Source organism: Thermobia domestica, chromosome 4, assembly GCF_964235325.1.
Source record: "Thermobia domestica chromosome 4, izTheDome1.hap1.1, whole genome shotgun sequence".
In the NCBI taxonomy this organism is placed as follows: Eukaryota; Metazoa; Arthropoda; class Insecta; order Zygentoma; family Lepismatidae; genus Thermobia; species Thermobia domestica.
The window spans coordinates 73,868,000-73,895,371 of record NC_137457.1 but is presented as its reverse complement, the minus strand read 5'-3'; the positions used below and the strand labels follow the sequence as shown (position 1 = coordinate 73,895,371).

At 36.3% G+C, this 27,372-nt stretch overlaps 1 long non-coding RNA gene across 1 annotated transcript; it reads left to right on the top strand.

Annotated features, from left to right (window-relative positions):
• The first annotated feature begins 17,580 nt into the window (after nt 1-17,580).
• Nucleotides 17,581-26,121, top strand: LOC145682789 (uncharacterized). Its single transcript, XR_014130955.1, has 4 exons — nt 17,581-17,835; nt 21,007-21,166; nt 22,582-22,700; nt 26,104-26,121. It is a non-coding gene; the product is annotated as an uncharacterized LOC145682789 (long non-coding RNA).
• The last annotated feature ends 1,251 nt before the right edge of the window (nt 26,122-27,372 follow it).

The window sequence follows — 27,372 nt, the reverse complement described above, 5'->3', positions numbered from 1 at the left end:
AATACATTCATGAACTTCTTCTAATGCTCTAAATTGGTATTTAAACCTTAAATCTATACGTTTTTCTTTACATTTGAAGCGAAAGAGCACTAATTTTATTTGAGAGGTATAATGGGAATCGAGCTGGTGTTTTACAGAATATATGATTGCGATAATACATTACCAAACGGAGCAAAGCGTAAAAAATACTCGCCGGTAAAATAGTAGTTTGCTGAAATTAGCTGATATTAAATTTTAATATACTTGTTTATTTATTTATTGCAGATTCTTATTGATGTGTGTTAGTATAATTATATGTTTACTTTAGGCATTCAATATTGTATTGCATCATATATAAGAACTCATTTCGTCATGAAGTTTTTCTTTGCTTGCAAAGTGGAAAGGGTACCGGTAAATGTGAAAAATGGTTCATCAGCTCCGTATGTTAGGAACTGGTGGCCAGTATGAGAACTAATATGCTCTACTATCATCTGTAACATTTATATTTTATATTTTGTTTCTTCTTCCATTCCATTCACTTTCTTTAAAAGTGTTTGAACACATTACCAAGATGAATACGAAAATTATAAAAGGCATTTACGTTGCTCTTAATAGATTCGTAAAGCAAGAAATTTAACATAATTTAAACCAGTTCCCAAATGCTGAATTAAATAGCAGGTTTCCTCTTCAGAAAAGGAAAATGTTATCTTAACCATGCTTGAAAATAATAACTTATATAGGTGGAAATTTTATAGTCATTTGAAAATGTTTATTTTTTATCCTCTTAAAATGAATGATTTAAAAGAAATTAATTAGCACATTATTTCGTAATGAAACAATTGTACATACTCACCAATGCACAAAACTGTAACACATAGAAAATATATAATATAATATTATTGATTTTAAAATTCCTCCCTTTTTCATGTATTGTAAATGCTGCCTAATACTTCCCTTGGCATAATAACACATATCCTGATGATACTACAACATACAGTTAACACACACACACACACACACACACACATATATATATATATATATATATATATATATATATATATATATATAATTTAGGATACAAAGTTAGTTACAAATATGTAATGACCACAAGCCTAGCTTAAAATGATACTTAACTTAAAGGAAACACGAAAACAATCTTTATTTAGAAATGCAGACTTCTTTTTCCTTGATATACAGCGACCTTAAATATATTCGAAACTATGTTTACAGAGCGAACCTTCGAAATACTCAATCAAATTTACTACCAGTAGTTTTGTAGTTTTTATCTCATAATTTTGACAAATGTTTTACCACCATGCAAGTGTCTGAAATTTAGAAACAAGAAGTAATCCCAAATGGCTACGTCTGACAAATATTTGCATGAGGAAGGAACTCTATCCTTAATTCATTGATTGATTTTTACCATCGTGATTACATATGTGTGTATTGATGTATTTTCTTCATGAGACACAGCTTCTGTTGTCCAAACATGGAAGTGATTTTGTTGGGAGCATTTGTGAAACCCTTCAACGATTTTTCATGATAGCTGGCATTCATTATTTTCTTTTTCTTTTAAAGAATAATGAACGTAAACCATACCTGTCGAATTCGAAACATAATGACGCTATGACCTTACCACCAATGGAACTCCTGTTTCGTCAAGCGGTGTTACCAATTTTCATAGGAGGTTAGGGTGATTATAAAAAATGATATTTATTCTTAACTACAGGAAATATTTTTTGTTTATTCCACATAACTTCTAAATTAATGATAATAACTTTTTATTAAGTGATGTCGCTTGTTAAGCGTATTTAAAACAGAGGGAGAAGAGAGGGAACGATTAATGACTAAATTGTTCGATATATGCGATATTCAAGTGTCTACGTAGACTGCATAGGAGAAACAGTATAACTAAAGAAGTACAGGTTTCAGGAGGCGATTTTTATTTTACAAAGCGTAAGTATGAATCACATGTTCTAAGATTACCAAAACACAATTTTTCAACTCACGTTTAGAATTGACGTATACCAAGTTAACCGGAGGTAGAGCATGATACGTAGATCTCGAATTTTTACTTGTTTCGTTTTCACCAACTTCTGACTTATACCGTGCAGTCTACATACAACTTCGTTGCCTAATCGGACGTTAAAATGAAATTCAACTCAACTTACTATTCAATATAATTTTAGAACTTCCTATATAAGGTAAAAGGATTGTTTTGTTAAAAGGTTCTTATGATTACCGACTACTAGAATTGAGCTTTCAAAGTTCCGAACAACCAACTGGGCCTACATAATAACACACCTTGGGAATGTACACAAAAATAGTTTGACAGTTCAATTTAATTATCGTCTTCACATAATAATTTGAGTAAAATTCTATGGACAATGTTAAACAGTCAAATGAAGGAAATAAACTCAGATGCGAGTTATAAGAAAAACCCTTTACTGTTACATACTCGAAAGAGTGATATCTAAAACAATAAAGAATATATAATTATATGCTTCTTGTATACAATTTGTGGTATTTAATTACTAAACAAGATCAAAATCCAATTATTACAATACGTCATAATACTGTCGACTGTGTCTTCTGAACTAAATAAAAAATTTCTACATCTTGGGTTGAACTACGTAGGCAGTTTATATGTAAAGAAAATATATTATAAAAGAAAATCAAATTTAAAGATTTGCATACTAAGCATACTAGGCAAAGAAAAAGAACAAAGAGGCTCAGTGATTATTCTCCAAAGCATAGATTGGCAAAGAATTAATCACAGGAGATTGACATTGACACATTCTATAATGCATAATATTAATTCTCAGTAAAGTAGTAAGTAAAAATATGATTTTATTGATAATTTTTAACTTAAAATTGTTTTAACGATTACTTAATACAATGTAAGTACATAACAAGTCTTTCTACACGCTCCTAAGAACAATTATTAAGATGTAAAGTCAATTATTAAGCTCAATTACAGAAAAACTGAAAGGGCACTTACTACAATAAGAGTGTAGACAAACTTGATGGATATAAGCAATTTCATGTTTGTGATTGGCTAACACTGGAAAATCTAAACAAATCCTTATCGCTGATTGCTCGAACGCCTGTGTACGATATTTTGTTTAAAGGAAACTTCAACAAATATTTATATATTTATTTTCTTTTATATAAAAATGTTTCCTTAACGGTTTTATAGTAAATATTTGCCAAGATTTATTCAAATATTTGTAAATAAGAGTTATGAAATTTTCCAAAGAGCAACTTGAGAGTGCAGCTAAAGTTAACTGTTATTATTATTATTATTATTATTATTATTATTATTATTATTATTATTATCGGATATGCTTTGGAATGTTCAAAAAGTACATGTGAACTAAAATTATTCACAATCATAATAGAATCACTTATAATGAATACACATTTAAAAAATATGTCAATAAATAAACAAAACAATAAAATTAGAATGAAATCCTCTGATGAATACGCAGCTGCCAATGTAAGAAATGTTTCCTTTTGAATATTAACGCAAAAACAGGTTTGCACAGAGATGGACATCCTCACTCATTTTGCCCTCATGAGGGCCGCCCTAACCCTCATTTTAGTAGTTGAGGGTGAGGGCGATAAAGTAATTGAAGGCGAGTGTGAGAAAGGGTGAGTGTGAGGACGACAACGGAGGGTGAGTATGAGGGAGGGTGAGGGGAGGGCGTAAATGGAGGATGAGTATGAGGGAGGATGAGGGGAGGCCATCAATGGAGGGTGAGTGTGAAGGAGGGTGTGTGTGAGGGCGTCAATGTAGGGTGAGTGTGATGGAGGGTGAGGAGAGGGCGTCAATGGAGGGTGAGTGTGTTGTAGGGTGACGGTGAGAAGATCAATTGAGGGTGAGGGTGAGGGAGGGTTAGGAAAAATAACCATCTATGGCTTTGATAGGAGAAAGGTCTACTCATTTTATAATAATAATAATAATAATAATAATAATAATAATAATAATAATAATTATTATTATTATTATTATTATTATTATTATTATTATTATTGGCAAAGAGCGGAGCATTCCATGTTCTAATTTTTCATATTTGTCAAATTTTGAACTCTATGGTACATGCATACCCAGGCAAAAATATGCCATTTTTAGGGGCATATATTGTAAAGATTCCCACATCAGAACAAAAGCACCTGCTTAACACCTGCCATTATTTACGACCGCAGACGATACACTAAACAGGAAGACACGAAGGAAGCTCAAAGGAGACGGAACACACGAAAGGAGGATTAGTCCCAGAGGATGACACATACAAAGACACCACGGAGAGACATGGCAACAGTCGACCAAATTATCGCAACCTATCCTAATAACCGTAGAAGCTGCTATGAATCTTTTTTTTTCTAGCCACAACTAAACCCTTAATCCTGCTATCAAGCTAAAAGGTTCACCTTAAAGCATTGCCGTGCCTGTTGAAGTCTGCTATGGGCTTTGGTTTCCTAGAACCGAATTCTTGAATAACCATGGAGGATGCTATGAAGCAAGGGATGCTATGAACAGTCGACCAAATTATCGCAACCTATCCTAATAACCGTAGAAGCTGCTATGAATCTTTTTTTTCTAGCCACAACTAAACCCTTAATCCTGCTATCAAGCTAAAAGGTTCACCTTAAAGCATTGCTGCCTGTTGAAGTCTGCTATGGGCTTTGGTTTCTTAGAACCGAATTCTTGAATAACCATAGAGGATGCTATGAAGCAAGGGTTCCTGTACAAAACATTACAACCTACAAACCTAGAAACATTATACACATTTTATTAAAAAATCTAGACACAAAAAAATTAAATTTACAATAGCATTGTTGAAGGGATAAGTTTTGTTCCATCATTTATGCTATGCATAAAATATTTTATAGTAATAGCCTCGGGAGGATTGTACGTGACGCTCTTTTAATTAACTTTTTTTATCAGCCACAAAACTAATGAAGTCAGTATCAAAATTCATTAAGTTGAATTGTATTTCTCTCTTTCCTTTTTTTACCTTTCTTGTGTGAGATTTTAAGTCGGAAAGAAGGTCTGAAAACAGACATATAAGTCAGCAGGAAATAACAGTACAAACCTTTATATGACAGAGGGTGCATCTAATATGTCTTTTGGTATTCCTCATCTTACAAATTATTCGAGGCACGTCCATGAGGACCCGGAAAGGATTTTCATGTTGTTCGATCACATAACTATTATGCAGTGATGGTCACCAACCAAAAAGGACGAATATTTACGGATATTCTTAAAAAAATACAACGTTAGATTTAGTGTTGCAACTTATGAACCAAAATTAATTCGGAACATTGTCTTATGAAAATTTAAAATCTAAATTGGTTTCATTAAGCAGCCTGAAGTTTCCGTCATACAAAGCGGAGCAGGAAATATTTATATTCCAGCAGGAAACTGATGAAACCATAGATTCGCTTTTTTTTTTGTTTTGTGTAAACTCCGTGCGATTAGACATTGAATAACAGATGCGTCAGAAGAAAAGAAGATCCTACACTTATCTTAAGGATTACAAAGTGATTTTCTCAAGATTTCACATTAGAGTGATTTGAAACAGTAGACGCTTTACAAACTAAGCTTAACACAGTAGAACCCGCCCTATGACCTTTTAGAAAAAGAAATCATGCAGAGATGTCACAGACCCTGCACATGCTATACGGCCAAAACCTATACCTCACCCAGAGTATCTATCAAAGATATTACCAAATGAACCAAAAATGACATATCCTATGAGACAATCATACTATCATACGTATCCTATACAGACACAACCTGGCTCGCGCCAGATGCACTGTTATGTACCTGTGTACAGTTATGTAAATATCCCCTATCAGTACAGTTATGTAAATATCAGTCTAATCCGTCTTACCCGTCTTTCCCCTTGTAGTGAGGCAACCCAACCTTCACTTGCGAGACGCTTTTCTTTAAATTGAAATAAAAATGCAGCGCGAGTTCGATTTTCAGTTGCTCTCAAAAACCACGTGCTGCAGACTTCTTAACTTTCGGCGACAAGGTAGAATTCTCGTTGTTAGTGCCTTTTAGCGTTCACCTTGGATAAAGAACAAAACTTAGTTATTTTTTTTTTAAATTGTGAAGATCTAGTCTATCTAATCTACTACTCTGTTCCGATGTCACTCTTTATTTCCTAATATTTCGGTAAATATGAGGCATAACGAATTGTGGTATTTATGTATAAGTAAAAAATGTGAACATAAATAGCAGCAGATTTGAGCCTACTTATTTCGCTAAAGAATACAGAACTGTTGCAGATATTTTAATATGAACTTAAAGTTTAACTTACATCTAAACTTTATCTGAATGCTGTGTTTTAAGTATATAAATTTTTCTGCGTTTATATATACAGAGGTAAAAATCTCATGTATTTTTGGCTAATACCGCAAGATAATAGATATTGGCAAGAAGGAACGTCACGTTCTTAGATACTTTTCCAGAGCTTGCTCTGAAGCATTATCAACTGCATGATAACGAGTTTTGATCTCTCCTTCCTGTTCCACATCCTGGGCTTCTTGTCTGTCTATTTCTTGACATTCTCTCGTCAGACTTCTCCAGTCAAGGGCGGTCGGATCTACGAATCGAGCCAGGGGGCTGCTGAAATTGGACAGCTATCCAAACGGGTTGTCCTACCTTCATCATTTCATTCATCTTTCATCAGAATCTCATCGATCAGAGTCATGGCTCTACCGGTCTGCAAGATGGCGGACCCGAATGCCTCTGGTGACCCATGGTGGATGGTCGATGGTGGATGGCTAATTTACCACCTGTTTTCATCTCCCCTTCCGCTTCGGCCACCAAGGTCGTCAAGCGGAAGGATACGGGTAACAGAGAACGAACCCAGTCGGGCAGTTCAACTGCTTTTAATATATCAAACGTTTCCACGCGGTACAGATCTTCTGCCGAAAAGCATTAGAGCCCTAAAGAAGACCTGGACTTAAAGTCCATTCTTTCACTCCTCACGGTGTTACATTTCAAGAAAATAATAACGCATATTAAACGCATAATAAACGCATATATAACGTACCTGTTTCCGCCAAGCAGCAAATTCAGCTTCCAATGCTGCAGCAGTAATAGAAACAATAAGGGAAATGGTTGACGATGGCTCTTTCTATCTCCACCGTCCTACATCATACACTTATCCTTGCTACATGGAATGCAGATGGTCTCGAGGGGCACAAACAAATGCTAATTAGATTTCTCACACACCATAGAGTTGATTACATGTTTATACAAGAAACACACTTTACTGCTCGGTTCACTACTAGGCGACTACCAAATTACATTGTCTATCGACAGGATAGAGTGGGTAGACAGAAAGGAGGATTACTACTTATAATCAAAAAGGCATTCCCAGTCAGAATGATTACAATACCACCCTTACTTACTTTAGTGACACTTGCTGTTGAGCTAATCACTCCAGGCTTTTCATTAATATTGCTCATCTTGTAGAGGTCCACGGCAACACAACTAGAGCCCACTGATTTCGATGTTATTTGTAACGTAGCACCAAGAGTCATCATAGCTGGAGATTTATTCTAGATATGGAGAATGGAATTCTATTACTCCAGAAGATGCTTTACACCAATATCATCTCGTGTCCAACATCATCATCATTGCTCCGCCAGACCAAACTCAACATCCAAAGTTCGGCGGACAACCCAATGTGCTTGACGTGACTCTGCAAAGATGAATCGTTTACCGTCCATCCGTATGTCATCTCAGATTTAGACTCTCACCACGATCCAGCCATTTTTCATGTCTCACACCACAACATCGCCCATTCTGCCCCTATCATTAAGCAAATACAAAGCGATTGGAATATATTTAATCAAAAAATAGCACTACGATAGATCAGCCTCGTAGTGAGATAGGCCAAGCACTATTGACGACACCGACCAAGCGGTTTCTCACATCACATTAGCCCGTGGTGTTAGACTCCGATGGCAGTATACACTACACCCAGCACAAAAAACATTATGAAATAAACTAAGTGCGAAGCTCAAGATACTCACGCAGCAACAAAATCAACAATGCTGGGAACATACTTTTCGAAATATCACAGCAAATGATCGTAAAATTCGGACATGCTCTAAATCCTTTCAGCGTGCTACAAATGCTTCCAGAGCTGGAATCCTTTAAGGACCACAAGGATTGACTCAAGACCCTCAGTCGCTGACTCTCTGGAAGAACATTTCCAGCCTAACAGAGCACGTCTAGATCCCTCTTTCAAACTGCACAACCAAACCACACTATATAGCATAAATAGCATTGAAAGACACCATTAAATGTGCCCACGTGCGAGTAGCGCATCAACAGGAAGCAACACACCCTTGGAGTATTTCTCAAAAGCCTTTGATAAAGTCTGTTTACCTGGACCATTAAATAAACTATACACGCATTTTTTTTCAGATCGTCTTCAACATTTACTGCGTTCCTACCATATTTTTAGAAAATTTCATGTGTCTGTCGACGGTGTTAAATCCACATCTACACCTATTATAGCGTGTGATCCACAAGGAGCTTTACTTTCACCGCTTTTATATAATCTGTACACAGCAGATATCCCGACATTACCCCATTGCTTTGTTGCAACCTAAGTCGACGATAATCCTTTTTTTACGACCAGTAGCTCACTTGCACAGTGTCACATCTACATGCAATATCAACTCATAGGTTTTCAGGAATAGGAAAGACGTTGGAGAATTAAAATCAATGGAGACAAAAGCTGTGCTGTCATCCTTATGCTACGCACGCCAAATACTTGCGTGTAACTTTAGGTCGTGGTCTAACGTTCGCCGCACACACAACGAAAAATCTCAGCGTTGTACCCCATCTTGCTCTGTAGCTCCCTTTCTCACGAGGTCCGAGTTCACATCTTCAAAATGATAGTCCTGGCTACAATTTCTTCTGCATGCCCTGCCTGGTAACATGCTTCACATAATCACATACAAACTCTCAAAAGTGTGCAAACTCAAGCTGGTCGTATAATCACTGGTCAAGACAGATATACACGAAACAGCCAGATTCTAGAAGACTTAGAGCTATCCACTGTCAGAGACGTTTTACGACATCTCCACAATAAGATTCGGCGTACTTAGCCCAGAAATATAAATCCAGCTATAGCTTAAGTAGGCATCGAATGCGCTCTGCGGAACGTCCATCGAACACCAAGCATTTAACGTCTCTCCAGATCTGGTAAAGAAGTCATAATCAGCTATTCAGGGACAGTTGCAGATGTAGTCTCCCATACAAAACAAAACAATAGTAACACTCAACAAACCACCAGCACATCTTGATATATTTTTTATAACATATTACTCATGCAGTCAGGGGCTGCGGCCCGATACTCTGTAAAAAACAACAAAATTACCGTGACTCTGAGCGTGTTGCTAATCATAAGAAGCCGTTATGATTATTTTGATGTATTGTAGGAGCAGATCGCAGTCTTATGGCTATGCATTTGCTTCAACCATTAGAAAGGTCAGGATATATATCTTTCATAGATGTTTTTGTCGCGCTCAACAATTCTATATAATTCAGTCAGACGATCTACAGTATATATACGGATTTCTTACCGATTTATTTTTTTTTATCAAAATTCGCTTCCAGTAATCTTGCATATGACCTGTTTGGGGTGTACTTTACTTGCAATAAGCGTAATAAGGCCTGCCATTGATGAATAAGCCTGCCTTAATAAACATCTTATACTTGACTTGCGTTTGAGATAACTTGAATTGCGTTTTACTTGTGAAGACAACCTTGCCGCAAGCCTTCCCCTGATCTAACTAACTAGGTTGAACAAGCCTGCAGGAAGCTAATTGGATTGCGTAATAAAGTTTGCGGCAAGCAAATTGATCTGTAAAGGCAAATTTGCTACAAGTTTGCAGCAAATTTAAATTGCTCTCTGGGTAATAAACTCTCAATCATCAGCAAATAATCAACAAGAATATCTTAATAGAAGCCAAGAATGAGACCACAAACGAAATCCTCCTGAACATGACATATCCAATTGGAGAATTATAATTATTGATAGACCACACAAGCTATAGAAAGCAACATGATCTACGAAGTGGAATAATCGATACCGTAATAAAGGTTCTAGTTCTTTTAAACACCAAAAAACCAAACCGGCAGCCAACAATGATGAAGAAAAAATAAAAAGTAGAAATCATAATTACATAAATTATGAAATTCCTGTAATGGAAAAAAACAATAAGATATTTGAAAGAAAGAAGCGAAATCATCACTCTAGAAGAGGGGAATAACAGATCAAATTTAACAGTTGAAACAAAACCATGAAACTAAAACGCAATAATAGATACAGGAAGTACAACTTCAATATGGCCGTCAAAATCAGTGCCACCTGGAACAGATTAATTCAATTTCAAACAGTACTAAATGGAACTTCAGGACTGAATATTTGTTTAAATCAAATAGCACTAATAACATTTAAATAGGGACAAGCAACATTAAGTCATTAATATCGATTAATTAGGAAAACGATGCCAATAACTATTGGAATCTTCTTCCTCCAACGTTCTCATGCCACAATAGAACAGGAATTTAATGTATTTCTTTAAACATCAACTGAAGCCTCAATTACCAGTTGGAAACACAGAGAAAGTAGTGGCATATCGCCTAGGAGACTGACGAAAAGTGAACAGAAGTCTAGTATTTGGCAGAAAGAATTATAAGCTCTTATATGTACCTTTCGGAAATTTAACTACTTTTTTTTTCTAAATACAGTAGAAAATCCAGTCCCTGTGTGGATGCCAAATGTATAACTATATTAGATACAGAAGCCGTTAAGGTTTGGGAAACATACAAGATACAAATTATTCATAGCCGACTATGATTTTAACATACCGTATTTGCCAGGATCTAATAATCTCCCTTACGCAATTAGTAGATTAAAACAAACAGAAGACATCATAAAGGAAGAACAAAATAAAGACAATAGTGAAGAAAAAAAGTTAAGTTTATCATGCCCTTAGATCCAACAGTCTTCAAGTCAATACTTTACAAGTTAAAAGCAACAACCTTCTAAGAAATGCTGCAAAAGAGCAAGGTAATCACGACAATTATAAGAATATCATCTCTGTCTTAGAGGGAAAAGATCCAGAAAAATCTCTATAGTCAAATCAGCAAAATTCTTTGGTCCTAAAGACGTCATATTATACAGGACACAAAATCATTCTGATTATGCTTTTTTACATATTTTATATATACCGAAGTCTCTAGCAAAAATATGGTTTACTACATTTTTCCGACAAGCAACAAATCCACACTTTCGTTTTATAAAACTATTTTAAAAAGCTATAAAGAAATTCTAGATGCCAACCTTAAGAACTATTTTGCTTAATATATAAGCACGCGTCTAGATTGTTAAAAATTAAAAATGATACCAGAAAGAAACAGGTCTACTGCATCACTCTGTAGAAGATATAGCAACAACGTGGAATGTATGAAGAACTGGGGCCATTTCCAAGAAAAAAAGAACTCAACAAATATATATTCGCAGCCATAGAATTAGCTACAAGTAACGTAGTCGCAAAAACAGTGACCGCAATTATGCCGCACACATAGTGATTATTTTAGAACGTGATATCATTCTAAAACTCGGAGCATTTACAACGTTTTATTGGGACTAACATCCACTCCATGGGGTCGCAGGTCTACAACAGAGCTACGATTTCAGCTATAAACACTCCCCAGCATACAGAGTTTGTATAATCACGATTCAATCGGATTGGTAGATTAAACCAACAAAATTTTACAAAATTGACTAAAATTTGTTTTACAGGAAACCCATTCGAATGGCTACCATACGTTATTTTCGGCATTAATACGTACATGCAAGGTGGGGCCAAATATAAATCGAGCTTTTCATGATTTCGATATGAACCTAGGATCCCGACGGAATGAACATTCGAATTTTAATAACACATACAAGTTGCTAGGGAAACATTAACAGCAACCAGGAAGAAAGTGTAGGCCAACCAGGAAAAGCTTATATCAAATAAAAAAAAAGTTTTATGACAAACGCCACAAAGAGCTCACAAACAAGGAGATCATGATTTAGTATATTTCCCTACAAGAAAACATGGTCTTCCACACCATTTACAAACAGACGGCAAAAATGGAAGAACATCTTAATTCAAATTTGTGCCACGTCGGATTACTTTCTAAACTCAGGAACATGATACACCATATCTCGGTGGACAGCGTCAAGCAGTTCTACGAGGACCAAAGTGAGGAAATATAAATTTAAAAAGACCAAGCAGGAGCAGAAGAAAAGAAGACGGAAAAAAGACATCAACAGAAAAGATGCACTAACCCCCAATAAACAGCACTTCTTTATTTCACTTGTAAAATATTTATCTATTTGGTCTAGGAATTAATTCGTGCGGGTGGACAAGAGATGGCGCAACGAACGGAGCGTCCCACAGTTCCGTGTATCCACACATGTGTTGCAAACCCCTGTCATCGCGTATCGTTCGTAGTATAGGGCAGTGGATTAAAGCGTCAACAACACCAGTTTGTAGTTAAGTGAACATGGCGCAATTTGTGCCTGATAAAGTGTATTTGCGGGGTGTCCTGCTGCATTACTTTAACATGCAGAAAAGTGCGACTGAAAGTCATCGTATTTTGGTGGAAGTGTATGGTGACCATGCTCTAGCTGAGCGAACGTGTCAGAAGTGGTTTGCACGGTTTAGAAGTGGTGATTTCGGCTTGGGAGACCAAGAGCGAGCTGGACAGCCAAAAAAATTTCAAGACGAAGAATTGACAGCATTGCTCGAGCAGGATTCGTGTCAAACGCAGGAACAACTTGCAGCAGCATTAGGCGTTGATCAAACAACAGTCTCCAAACGCTTGAAAGCCATGGGAATGATTCAAAAGATGTCACATTGGGTTCCACATGAATTGAAAGACAGAGACGTTGAAAGACGAAAAACCATTTGCGAATTGCTGCTTCAACGACAGAGCAGAAAGGGGTTTCTGCATCGAATTATTACGGGTGATGAGAAGTGGATCCATTGCGAGAACCCTAAACGAAAAAAGGCCTGGGTAAAACCAGGTGAACCAGGTCCATCACAACCAAAACGAGATATACACTGTGCAAAGGTTATGCTGTGCATATGGTGGGATATGAAAGGTGTGGTGTACTATGAGCTGCTGCAACCGGGTGAAACTATGAATGGAGAATGTTATCGACGACAAGTAATGCGTTTGAAGCAAGCTCTGGCCAGAACACGACCAGAATGGGAGAACAGACATGATAAACTTATTGTTCAACATGATAACGCTCGCCCACATGTCGCAAAACCGGTCAAAACCTATTTAGAAAATGTCGAATGGGAAGTTTTACCCCACCCGCCGTATTCACCAGACGTTGCTCCTTCGGACTACTACTTGTTCCATTGCATGAACAACGATTTGATTGGACAGCGGTTTACTTCTTCAGAAGATATCGAAACATGGGTCTCTGGCTGGATCGCTTCCAAGGATGAGGACTTCTTTCGCCACGGAATCCGTACATTGCCTGACAGATGGGCGAAAGTGGTGGCTAGCGATGGACAATATTTTTCTTAAGGTATTTATGTATTTTGTGTTTGTACTACAGCTTCAATGTGTGCGTACCAACCGCACGAATTAATTCCTAGACCAAATAATTATGTTATTTAACTTGCATTAATATTTCCGTTATGTTACCAACCTACATACTAAACATTTATTTCTCTTGTTTTATTTCAAAAAGTCGTTTATCCATGCAAAGACTAAATACACTACTTTCTAGTTTCTAACATCGCTTCTTCAATACGAAGTACATGATAGTCTATTACGTCACATTTCTTCTTCTTACACAAAGTATTTAGGTAATCAGGAAATTGGTAATATTATACAGAGTTACCAAAAATTTACGTTCTCTATATTCTTCTTTTCAAAAGAAAATTTTCCAATTCCAGAAAGGAGAATGATGATTCTTAGAATTGCAATGTGCATTCTGTCGGGATCCAAGGTTCAAAGCAAATAATAGAGAGTTCGATTAATATTTGGTTCCACCTTGTATGTAACTATTAATGCCGAAAATAAGAGTTGTTGCCATTTCTCACAATCCCAATGGCTTTCCAGTACAAAACATTTTAGCCAATTTTGTATAATTTTGTTGGTTATCTCTACAAATCCTATCGAATCGTGGTTATACAGATCTATGCCGGGGAGTATTTATAGATGAAATCATACCTGTGAGCTAGATGTTGTAGTCCTGCGGCTCCATGAAGTGGATGTTGGTCTCAATACAACATCGTAAATGCTCCGAATTTTAGAAGGATGTCAGGTCCTAAAAAGTTCACTATATGTTAGGCATTAATTGCGTCCACTACTTTTTCGACTACTTAACATGTAGCTAATTCTGTGGCTGGGAATATATATTTATTGAGTCCTTTTTTCTTGAAAATTTCCCCAGTTCGTCATACATCCCACGTTGTTGCTATATCTCCTACAGGGTGATGAAGTAGCTAGACCTGTTTATTTTCTGGTATATTTTTTAATTTATGGGCTCATGCGTATTTTATGAGTAAAATAGTTCTTAAGGATGGCATCTAGAATGTCATTATAGCTTTCTAATATGATTTTCGGAAACTAAAGTATGGATTTGTTGCTTGTCGGTAAAACGTAGTAAACCATAAGTTGGCTAGAGACTTCGGCACATATAAAATATGTAATAAACCATAATCAGGGTGATTTTGTTTCCTGTATAGTATGCCGTCTTTGAGACCAAAGAATCTTGCTGATTTGACTGTAGAGATTTTTTCTGGGTCTTTTTCCTCTAAGACAGAGATGATACAATTGTAATTGCTGTCTTTACCTTGCTCGTTTGCTGCATTTGGTACAAGGTTGTTGTTTTTAACGTGTAAAGTATTGACTTGAAGACTGTTGGATCTAAGGGCATGCTGAATATTCTTCTTCACTATTGTCTTTATTTTGTTCTTCCTTTATGATGTCTTTTGTTTGTTTTAATCCACTGATTACGTAAGGGGGATTAATAGATCCTGGCAAAAACTGTATGTTAAAGTCATTGTCGGGTAGTAATAATTTTTTATCTCGTATGCTTACCAAACCTTAACTAGTTTTGTATCTAATGCAGTTATACATTAGGCATCCAAATAGAGACTGGATTTTTTACTGTATTTAGTAAAAAGTATTTAAATTTTCGAAATGTACATGTAAGAGCTTATAATTCTTTCTGCCAAATACTAGACTTCTGTTCACTTTTCACCAGTCTCCTAGACAATAAGCCACTATTTTCTCTGTCAGTATTTGGGCCACTACTTCCTCGTATTCGTATCTGACTAGAGTCAGAATGCACGACAATTTCTAGAGAATTGTCAAAATGAGAGTGTGAAGAAACTTGTAGTAATTGCTCTTTTTATTGTTTAAAGAGAGTATCGTGTTCATTTGTTCATTTAAATTTATATTAAGAATTTACTAATTATTGTAATGGTTCAATTTTTATGGCGAAAACCTTGGTATGCGCTCTACGATATGAACGTAATCCAATGAAACTTCTGAGAATCCGTTTTGTAGTTGGTCTTTTGAAATTTCTTATTTAAAATTAAAATAGAATTATATTCAGTGCAAACTCATTTAATCTTATTTGCTAAAACTAAAATATCGAAATACCTATGACACTACGCTATATACCCATGACACTACGTTAAATGATTGTATATTAATGTTATAGGAGGAGGAGGACATATCGATGCATATTAACTATGCCTCGATACGCCCTTCTTCGAGACGGAGATATAACAACATGGGCGTCTCCAAAGTGAACGATTGGAGCATCTTAAGAATACTCGAACAAGAATGCTCCTTTCAATACCATACCTTATTGTTGTAATCGCATATTTGTATTTTTTTTGACTCGGCTTTTCCACACATTAGACCTCGATAGAGAAGAAGTTCCTTCATCTCTCACCTACATTGCTCTCATTCTAATTGTGTCCTTGGCTCTGGAACTCAACGAACCCAATCACTCATTTGGTGGATGGAAAAGGGGTTTAGTATATTTCTTACTTTACTAATGTTAAGCCAACATTGCTTACTTTTATGCTCAGTTTTCTTTTGGTTTCTTCTTTTTTGTGTGTGTGTATGTGTGTGCCTGTTTTTATTTTTTTTTATATACATTCATTTTAGTTTCTGATAAGTGGTGATTGTAGAATGTACGTGAGCTTCGTGCGGAGTCACTCTAGTGTTATGATCTATTTTTAAGGAGTGCATCAAAGGAAAATTGAGCATATTGCAACAGCATTTATATATAAAATTCAGTGTCAATCTATCGATACAAGCAAAATACACAAAAATAAAAATTAAATTTAATTAATACACACATTAATATAACTATAATGAAACTGACATACAAAAAACTAGAATAAAAGGAAAAACAAAAACAAAAGAGATACAAGTCAACAGTAACTAGCAAGCTACATATTGAACTGAAATTTGTGACCACGACTAGCAGTACACTCAACAGCAGCTATATCACGCTGTTTAAAGTAGTTTTTTTTCTAAATTAAATGTAATTGTACACGTAAGATTAACAAGCATTATCAATATATTTCATGCTTCAACAGGGGAATGAAAAAAAGGAGGTGGAGATTGTCAACACAATATTTTCTGTTATGTTTTCTCTCTTGTTTTTATATCGCGTCACAGTAAATAGGATCAGGTTGACTAGGAGAACGAAACTATCTTTTTCACTTATTTATATACAGTATGCTTGTTATTGCGAAGATGATAATAAAATGAAGAACTCCAACTAACAGGTTTATTATAGCTAATATACTATTCTGTATAATCGGAGACTCTTATCTTGCTGTTTGTAATTGATATTTGGAAATTTTTCCTGAGACCTTAGAGGGGTAGTTATCTAGCCAGCTGACTGGTATCATATGATAGACACTAGCGTGTTTGGTTGTGATACTGAGACATGGGAATTTTGGCTTCAAACTTACATTGCGGAACATAACTTCGCAAGCGCAAGGCATAGCGATGTATAACAGTACCACTGAAGGGGCAGAAAGAAGGGGAAGATTAACTATTGGGCATGTAACTCGCAAATAATCGCTATGATCAGTTAATAAGGTTACTGCTGTAAAATTTACATACTGGTAAGGCAATACATCTTCTAAAGGCAAACAAGTCCACTTGCAGTGTCTTATGATATTAATGCTTTTTCCTGAAAGTTGTGCACGGATACAATGTAACTGATCTACATCTTCCAGTTGAATTCATTGTATTAGGCAAAAATAGTCCTTTCCCCATGCCGTAAGAGTCGCTGAAAACGAGTGGGCCACTGGCAGGGAAATGGTTGATTCGTCGCCACAGCGACGTATCGAAGAGTATCGCCAGTGGGCCGCTGGCGGCGGAGTTCCGACAAGTCGGATAGAGATATGAAGCAGCGGCATAGTGACGGTGCCACCACGTGACAGTGTGTACTTCGTTGCAGTCCGCGCTTCTTCGATTCGCCGAGGAAGCGGAAGGAGGACTTCATTTGTTGTTTACATGCGGGTCTCAAGTGTGGCGGCAAGTGGCAAGATGTGCAAATTATTTTTGTTTTATTTATAAGGAAGAAGATACATTAGCTACTATACCAAACTGTTGGATATCTGAACACGAAGGAAAAGAAATTGCAAGATGGCCATCATATGCTGGATCAAAACGACGAAGACATATTATATTCCATGAAGAACCAGATGAGGGAACATGGGATACCTACGAAGTGGCAGTAAAATACACTGATGGTAAGATTTTTAAATTTACTTGCTATACTCGCTAGAGCAAATCGAGGAAAATTGTAAACTTTGCGTAGAATAGGGTTTATAAATGTACTAAATTGTTTGCAACGTACTAGTAAGACACTAAAAAAAGTATAGCCTCGAAATAAAAATATGCACATACCTCCTGTATATTGTGAATCAAATAAAGGCGAAGGGTGTAGATGCCCGACCCCCATATAGGCTACATAGTACTGGCTTTAGGTTAGGTAAATTTTAAAAAGTTTGGTTTACAAATGATAAAATAAACTCCTTTATGGTGTGAAGATCATTATCGTAACACATTTAGGCCCTTGTACTTCGAAAACTAATAGAATTCGTACTCGTGCATATATGGGGTCAGTTTATTTTACACTCTTGTCAAATAAAAGTGTGGTCAATGTTCCATTAAGGGGGTCCAGTGTCTTTGGCACCGCTTCTTTCCATTGATTTTCGTTTGATTGCATAATACAACGTTATATTAGGTTAGGTTAGGTTAGCTTAGCTTAGCTTTGTTTAAGGGGGTCCAGTGTAGTTCTGGACCCCCTTAACGGAACATGGACCACAAAAGTTAGTTAAAGCTGTTCTAGAACGCAGACCACATATTATAAACTCATGAAAGGTTATAATTGTGGTTCGCTTGTCTTACGCAGGAGCGTTGACCAATTGGACCTGTGTCTTTCTGTATGCAAGGACTATGAGAGTTCCAAAAAACGTGCTAAACCAAGTGAAACGGGAGTGAAAGGAGAGGATGGAGAGTGTAATTCCCTCCTGTTGCAGCAACACTTAAAGGGAGGGGGCATTACTCGAGCAGACGCTTCTACCAAATTTTCACACTTTTATTGCATTTTGCGATTTCTTCTTGCAGAGCATGCACTAAATGAGGAGCTAATGCTTAAACCATGAACAAACTTGTGCTAGGTGGCCACTAAAAGTACGAATGCCATCTAACCGAGTCAGTGCAGGAGCGCAGCAGGGCGGCCCGATGGGTACGTCTGCAGGGAGCAGGCGCGTCAGCGAAGGGGGGCATACGCGTAAACAAGAATGGAAAAATACTTAAAATGTCCGCAATAATTTTCACCTTCAGAAACACTTAAATAATCGAAATAACTCTTACTTTCAAAACGGCTTCACTGGTTTCCCATGTACAAATGGCCCCCTCCTAGATGTAATTCGTATGTTTTAAATTTTTACGTCTTTTCCACACTTCGCATAGTTGATTTTACGTTTCAACATACCATGACGCTGCAAAAACTTTATAATATGGTGCTCTTTATCACACAATTCTTTGTAATAAAATAGTATGTTTGCACTATATTCATCGCAAATTGACCATTGCTAACACGAACAGAACATTCCCGCCGTTTATTTCCACCTTTTTCGCATTCTTGTATTCTTCCGCTTCATTAAATAGTTACACTTATAATACGTTCACTCCCATTCAAAATGTATTTCAATATGATATCTAATGGCAAAAATTACTTATATTCACACTCTACTTCGTTTACGAAAAGTGTTTGACATCGTATTTTACCTATAAATTTTGTTTTTGGTAGAGCCGTCTGCTCGAGCGAATCCACGGAATGTTCTAGATCACTGGTCCGCAACACCGTCACAAAATTGCAGCCCGTGCAGTCTTCGTTGAAACTGCTTAAATTTACCTTTTGGACCTGTAATTTCTACTGTTTTGTTTCGAGTTTTTTTTTTACTTCTTTCTTTCTTCTTGGAACTCTTAATTTTGAATTTCAACATAATGGTGAGTTGCCACAAGGTTGTATCTTCATTAATAACCGATACATTTTTAAAAAATACGTTAGCCATTTCCTTAACTTATGTCCGGAGACAGGTAATATCCTCGGATCGTTCTGTAAGAATTCTAGCTTGAAAACAGTTAAAATTAGGTTCGTTTGCTTTAGTAATCGTAAAATACAGTTTCTTATAATGCGAAAAATGGGATTTATGCCCTTGTACTTAAAAATGCAAAGACTGTTACAAAATATAGGTGATGGTAAACGCTGTACTAAGCTGCAAACTTAACGTTCAAAAAATTATATCTTATTTGTTAATAAAGGTACAACATAATGGCAACTCACACGTTATGTGGAGGGTGCAAATTAAGATTTCCAAGTAAAAAAAAAACTCAAAACAGTAAAAATTACAGGTCCAAAAGGTCCCCTTGAAACTCTCAGAGCATTGGTAAAACTCTAGAAGAACTCCTCTAGTTCTACCATGAAGAAAAGGCATGAAATACCATATTTTCAAAATGTAGGTTCCTTCCCACTACCATCAGGTTTAAAAATTAGGGTTCACTTTACCAGACGGTCTACTAAATAGAAAATTTGGTACAACTTTAATTACACTTGCATATGTACACAGATAGGGACTCATTCGGACACGAGTGCAGAAATGTTTTGTTTAGCCATGATAATGTTATCAGACAAGAATGGTTTTTATGTTACTGGATTGGCCTTGAAAAGTGCAATTCACAGCAGTCAATAACGGACAGCTATTGTTCGGAATACAGACATGCGTATCGGGCTAATAATATATTTTTTTTTTTCGTCAGCAGGCAACAGTGTCCAAATGATGGATAATAGTTTTCAACATACGTTGTGTATACATCAGTGGATGTATTGTAAAGTGGGTTTCCTCGTAGTCTGATACTTAGCGCGATTGCCTTCAGTGCGCGTGGTCACGAGTTGGATTCCCGCTGGGAGCTCACCGTGAATGGAGTGGTTCGAAACCCACTTTAAACTGAAGGTTCACGTCTTATATGGCTCTCGCTGCGAAATTTTTAGCGTTGCACTTGCGTAGCTGATTCCACTATAAGAAGTACACATTCCTCAAATACGAAACTTCATTAATATTTTTGTTCCAGATTTTTTTAAGTAAATAGTCATTATTTGCATATCTCGTTTATAGAGTTAAACCTTTTTTTTTGCGTCTGCACAGTCTATTTAGTTATTAAGAATTTGGAATTGATACATTAAGTCCTCAATGAGTCTTCCTTGTCCTGGGATTAAAAAAAATTATGTGTTTCTCGGCTATTTGCTGAGTTAAATTTGTGTTTATAGCCTTTCTCTAACATAAGTCAGAAAGTTTATCTGTACCTTACCAGTTTGAATACTTACACAAAAACGTTGTTCGCTTGTGTTTCAGATTCGGTTGTTGACCGCAGTGGGTGGAGAAAATGTGGAACAGTGTGCAAGAAATGCTCTGAGGAAATTGATGACAGGCGAAGCAGCTCTGAGAGTTAACATAACTGGCAGTAACGCCAAGTTTTCCTTTGGAAAATCTTTGTTGGCTGAGATTCTTCGAGGTAAGCAAAAAAAAAAAGTCTTAAACCATTGTCACATTTTACTATTAATTACGTCTAGTGTCTGTTAGCAGGTCCTAGTGTTGATGGAAGGTAACAAAGATATTTTTAACTAGCTTCTGCTCTCTCGTACAACAGGAGGGGGGTGAAACTCCCTGTAGAGGGGTAAAAATATAGAAAAACGAGCATTTTTATTAAAAACTACTTTAATGGATTGTTCTCTGTTATAAGAGCCTTATAAATGTGCAAATATAAATTGAAGATTCCGGGATATTGGTTGGGAAGGGGGGGGGGAGGATCGGACAAGATGATGGCAGAAAATGAAAGGGAGTTGCTCGAACAATGGATTTTCATGAATCTGAACGACACTTTCAAAGGTTTATCGCGAGGTCTACTTTTCGAAGAACCTTAATACTAGTAATAGTAACTCGTGTAACGGAATGAGCTTAGAAGCCTATTTCAGTGCTAGCTGTTAGCAACTATAAGGTCAACACTGCGTGTTACTGTCTGATGGCAAGCGAGCGTACCCATGATAGTGTTTACAGTCGGGGGAAAATGGGAATTCTCTGAATATACAAGAAAATTCGGGAGAATGGTTTATTACTGGTTTAGGCTATGAAAAATTACTTTTTGATGTTGAATGAAGAGTTCATGGTTGGCAATATATAAATTATTTCCAGAAAAGGTGCATTGCATTTCCTAACACAATACCTGTAGATTGGTACCAATTCTCTTTCTTGTACGTTGTGTTTCGGATACCCTTTATTAGAATACATGGATGAAAGTTTGTAATTGTTTGTGTGTTTTCACATAAGACATAAAATAACTACTATAAAGGTTCTTCGAACAGTAGACCTCATGATAAACCTCTTATGACATAAAAAAACCCATTTAAATTGTTTTTAATATTTTTTTCTTTTTTCCGCATGTTTGCCCCATAGTTTTTTTGTTTTTTTACCCCCTTCTCCTTGTCCGATTTTCTTCTCCAACGAACTTGTACCTAACATAGTTTTGTGAGCATTGATGAAAATATCCTGCAGTATTTTCGAGATTTTACTTTAGCTTTAGTTCCCTTTCAGGGACATTTTCGAGGAGAAAAATAGTAATTGGTTTCTCGAGTTCAAGAAGTACAGCATGGGTAAAAGCATTAAAAGAGCTTTGAAATATGCTTCATCTACCTATTGTACCTATATTAAATCTCTCCCTGATAGTCATCGGTAAGTTCTTTGGACCACTTTAAGCCAATTGCATTTCTGGTGTTATTTTGTCTGAAAAGCTCAATGGAAAGAGAACAAAAATAAAAATGAATACTAGAAAGTGATTATCTTTTACTGTTAGTTAGTCAATACTAATATTTTACAGTGCGCCATTTTTGCTCTACTTTTGTACTCCTAAATCAAATTCCCTGCATTTTCCAGATGTTGTCGCCGCAAACTTCCCAGGATATAATGTCACAACACACCGAATTATACACATTACCCAAAGGTGGTTAAAAGGTGCGGTGGACAGGAACGGAGGAAGGGAAATAAGACGTCAGGTATACTTAAGCAGTATATTTTCTAACTCTTTAGGCTGTAAAACATGCATAGCTCAGAGCAGTAAAATTAGTTACTGGCCTAGTATTTTTAAAACTAGTAACATTTGTCTTATTTTATTCACCGTTTGGCTCTAAGCTTAGAGTTCTTGTTCACGCTGCATCACTTTTAAGCTCTCTGTTCAAATGTTTGTATATAGGAAAAGAGTACTTACGAATATACACACGAAGATATTGGAGCAACCTTTCGGTATAAGAAACCAGAATCACGCAGACGAAAACCGTTAGGATGTAGAGCCTCAATTGAGAAGTTCCTTGTACTCTCACCGGGAATGGAACACATGTCGCTCGATTAGCAGTCGGTCACTTTACCGACTAGATTACATGTTAGCCCAAGGTCAGAAAACAGAGATTATAAATTGCTTTATTATTATTTTTTTAAAATAAAGAAGCTTTTTTGGGGAAGAATTTAAATGTTGGTAACTTAATTTTTTCCTTTGCAAATTTACTGGCTTATAATGTCAATCTTTTTTTTTTTCAAAAACTGCTCTATTCAAAGAAAAAAAACAGCTTTTGGCACAATGCCGCAAAGGATAGGTAAATTTCTTTCTAGCATGTATTTTATTGATGCGCGACCTATTGCACGGACTTCTCTTGATAGATTGAAATATACAAATACTGAGAAAATATCTTCTTCCCTCGCGTCACAGTTTCCCGAGTGGAGAAACCTCGGTGGTCGTGTGGTTAGACGCGTTCGGTTGCTTTTCCCTGGCTGTGGGGCTCGTGGGTTCGATTCTCGCCTTGGGCTTGGGTGTTGCCTAGTGTCGTGGTTGTTCTTGTGGAATGTATTAAGCGGAAATCAGTAATCGGTAATCACAAATCAGTATATGTGGTATGAGTGTGCAAGAAAGGTCGACGTGAATATTAAAAAAAAAAAGTGGTCTAAGGCATAGGTTGAGTAATGCAAGGGTCACTAGTTCGATCCTCGTCCACGGAAAGATCGCTTTTTCTTTTTTTAATTTTGCATCTTTGAACGGCCACCACTTTCTAACGGTTCGTTCTGATTTTCACACACATCTAGTATATTGTTAACCTCGACATTTTGTTCAAATATGGCGCAGATAGGTTCATAATTGTAAAAATTATGAATTTTTCGAAAGTTCAAATGGCCGCCGTTTTCAAATGTTTCATCCGATCATTGTGGCTAACGAACTCATTAATACGACCAATTTTTGTGCCAAGTTTGGTTTCAATCCGTGAAAAATTACGGTAGCTAGAGCATTTACAATAAACGTTATATATTTATATATATATATATATATATATATATATATATATATATATATATTGGAACTAAGGGTGGTTTTAGTGTCAGGGAGTCATGATCGGCAAAATATATAGAAATTTTCCGGAAGTGCCGACATGAGAGTCTCTGCAATAGGCAATTTATAAGAAACTACCTAAAAATCAGGGGGAGGGGAGGGGGGTACAAAGAAAACTTTCCCTAGTACAAACTAAGAAATTCTTCAAATATCTTTGTTCATGTGTCTCAGACTTTCTAGAACATGCTTAAGGAAGCTCATGTGCACAATTTCTCCTAATGTGTACTAAGAAAAGCTTTCTTTTCATCTTCCTGAAAAGTTTCGTTTTTGGGCAATGGTTATTACTATTATTATTTTAATGCTACGTCCTGGAGGAAGGAGTTACGTAAATGATTAAAATATTATGATGATGATATGATGCTGATACCGAAAGGTAGCTACATTTTTTTTTTGCGAGCATATTCATAAAAGCTATTTCCCCTATTTGATTTACCAATTTGCCTTTAGACACCTTTCATTTTTCTGTATGTACATATATGCAATTTTAGAAACAGTTTAAAATTTTCCTGTGGTAATAATTGTCCAGCAGTTAGTAAGCGCAGACAACAAAGAAGTATGTATTAAATGAGTCAACGAGACAGATGCACGGGTTTGTATCATTTTTTCACAGAATATCTTCTAATTTTTCAATACCGTAGGGATAGTCTGAATCCTGGTTAGCCCTCTGTAGTTCAATGTTTTGTTGGTGTTCGTGACCAATCATGCAGGATGTAGAAGAAAGATAGATTAACTCTGTATCTGTCATCACTATTTATATGTACTGGGGTATTTCCCTAAGAATAACATAATTTTAATATAATTTTAATTCGGTGTATAATAATAAATCACAGCCATATTCGATCCACTACTGGATGAGGCCTCTCCCCAGAGGGAGGAATTGGTTTACTGCTCCCACGCTGACCAGACGGGTTGGGAGAGGAGAGCCGAAGCTTTCACTGTGATCGTCACTATCTTCATTCATAACAGCTCCCCAATTGCGTTACGATGCTGGGTGGGCATCGTTCCAGACCCACGCCTTGGAAACCATCGCAGCGCCTGGTATCGAACCCGGGAACCCAAGTCCGTAGTCAGCGACGCTAACCACTAGACCACCGGGACGGTCTCTCTCTCTCTCTTTCTGAGAGAAAAAGAGAGATTCTCACCATTCGGTTTATTTGATAATATATTTTTAGTAGTTTTACTGCTTAAGCACCAGGTTGTAATTGAAAACTAAAAATGTACTGTTTCCTGAGAAAATGGCTTCTAATCTTGCTAAATGTCTAAGTTTCTCAGAGCTTTACTTAGTTTTACCAAATCAGTGTTGAAACACTATCTTTACAATTTTTTTCTTAACACTACATTCTTAATCATTGCAGAGGAAAAATAGCCTTTTTTGAAGTTCCCGTGCACGATAGAACTGTACAAACCTCAGTCGTGTTCTTAAAGGTTGTAAAGCAATTTCAGAAATGTCCAACAAACATTTAATAATACTATTTTAGCCCTAACTACTTTCCAATACTTAAAATTGTAACAATACATTTCTGATACAAAAATGACAATTTGATTGCGAAAATAAGACAAGTAAATTCAGCATTGTTAATAAAATTAACTTTTGCAGCAACTCCAGTAAAATCTTATGATTTAGCACCAGTGACACCATGATTTGAAAGGGCCCATGGTGTAACAAATGAGGGCATTTATCCAATTTGCCAACTCTTTTTAACATTATTTTTCATTTCTTCGTGATTGAGATTTTACAAGTGTAAGTTTTTATCCCGATGTGGACTCCCATCTTTCCGTATACGTATACGTCCATGTAACGGCATTCTGTCCTATTTGTTCTAGAGTCTGCAGCACTTGCTGCTGGCTTAAGTGTGGGTTTCAGACTTGTTTGGATCAACTTTTATTCCCTTAGATGATTTAAAGAAAAAGTTCTAATACACAGAAATTACAAATAACTGGTCTTGCACGAAATTTGTTGCTAAACTATACTTAATGAAATCAAGAGTTAATGTGTAATAGAAGCATTTATATTTCTTTTACAGAAAAAGAACTCCTATTGAGTACAGATGCCTAAAAGTCAACACCGTGTTTTATCTTCAACTGCATACAAAAGAATAAAGAGAGAGGTCAACCGACAGTTTGAAGATATAGTGGCAAATGTTGAACTCTCTAGGAATAATGAATCAGACAGTACCATTGTTTGTGACAAAGATGATTTTCATTCCGTACAAGAAAACAGCACATGTACATCAGCACGTGAAGTTAGTGACATCGTGAAGTCGTCTTATTTTGGCATATTTAAAGTAAGAGAGCTTTCAAAACTTCCAGTGTTTCAGGTTGAGAATAATGTAAAGAAATGTGTTCTTTTGCCTACAGACTGCAACAACTTTGTATGCATTCCAATGTGTCATGAAATGTAAATGTAAAGGTATTATTGACAATTGGACTTTAAGGTGTTGTCATCATTGCGTAACGCAAACAAAAATAGCTTAATTGTACTGAAATACTATAGTGGATGGATGTACTTTGCTCACAATATGTACAGATTTACGTGTCTAGAATGCGCATTTTTTCTAAGATAGCGAGATGCGTGCTATATACAGAGTGATTCGAACAGCGTTGTCCTAACGCGTTTTTTTTCTACATTCCATATGTTTAACATGCAGATTTCGACATGTTTCACTACAGATGACATGTACCATTGGTTTAGATCTGCTTTTGTCTCGACGTTTGCTTAAAATTATGTTTAATTCCGGTTAATACTAAATCTTAACATTATTCAATTTCGTGTGGGGTTATTTCTCTTTCTCGCGTTCGTACACTACTCTGAACATCGTTTTTAACATTTGGACTATAGTTTTGAATTTTGGCATTACACAGGAAATTACAAAAAGCATTATACGTTCTTAAAACAAATGGAAAGCACTGGTAATTTAAACAGTGCTGCGCGATATATATTCAAGATACAATTTGTTTTTCCGACTTTACCGTAGCACAGCCAGATAGGCATATGCATGCACATGCACGTTCTACACCCGTAAATCTTGTATTATTTTTTCAGTCGTAAAGGGCCCTGCCCTTTTCTTATGGAAAATGGATCTCGGTCAATTTGTTATTTCTAACTGTGCCACTGTTCCCACCCACCTGGAAAACCGGGAAAAGTCAGGGAATTCACCTTATTCGTGAAAAGTCCAGGAAAAGTCAGGGAATTCCATGAAAATCTGAAAAAACCTGAAAAAGTCAGGGAATTTCAATATGAGTTTATAACTTTCAAATCTAATTTTTAACGTTTTATAATGCTAAGCAGGAAT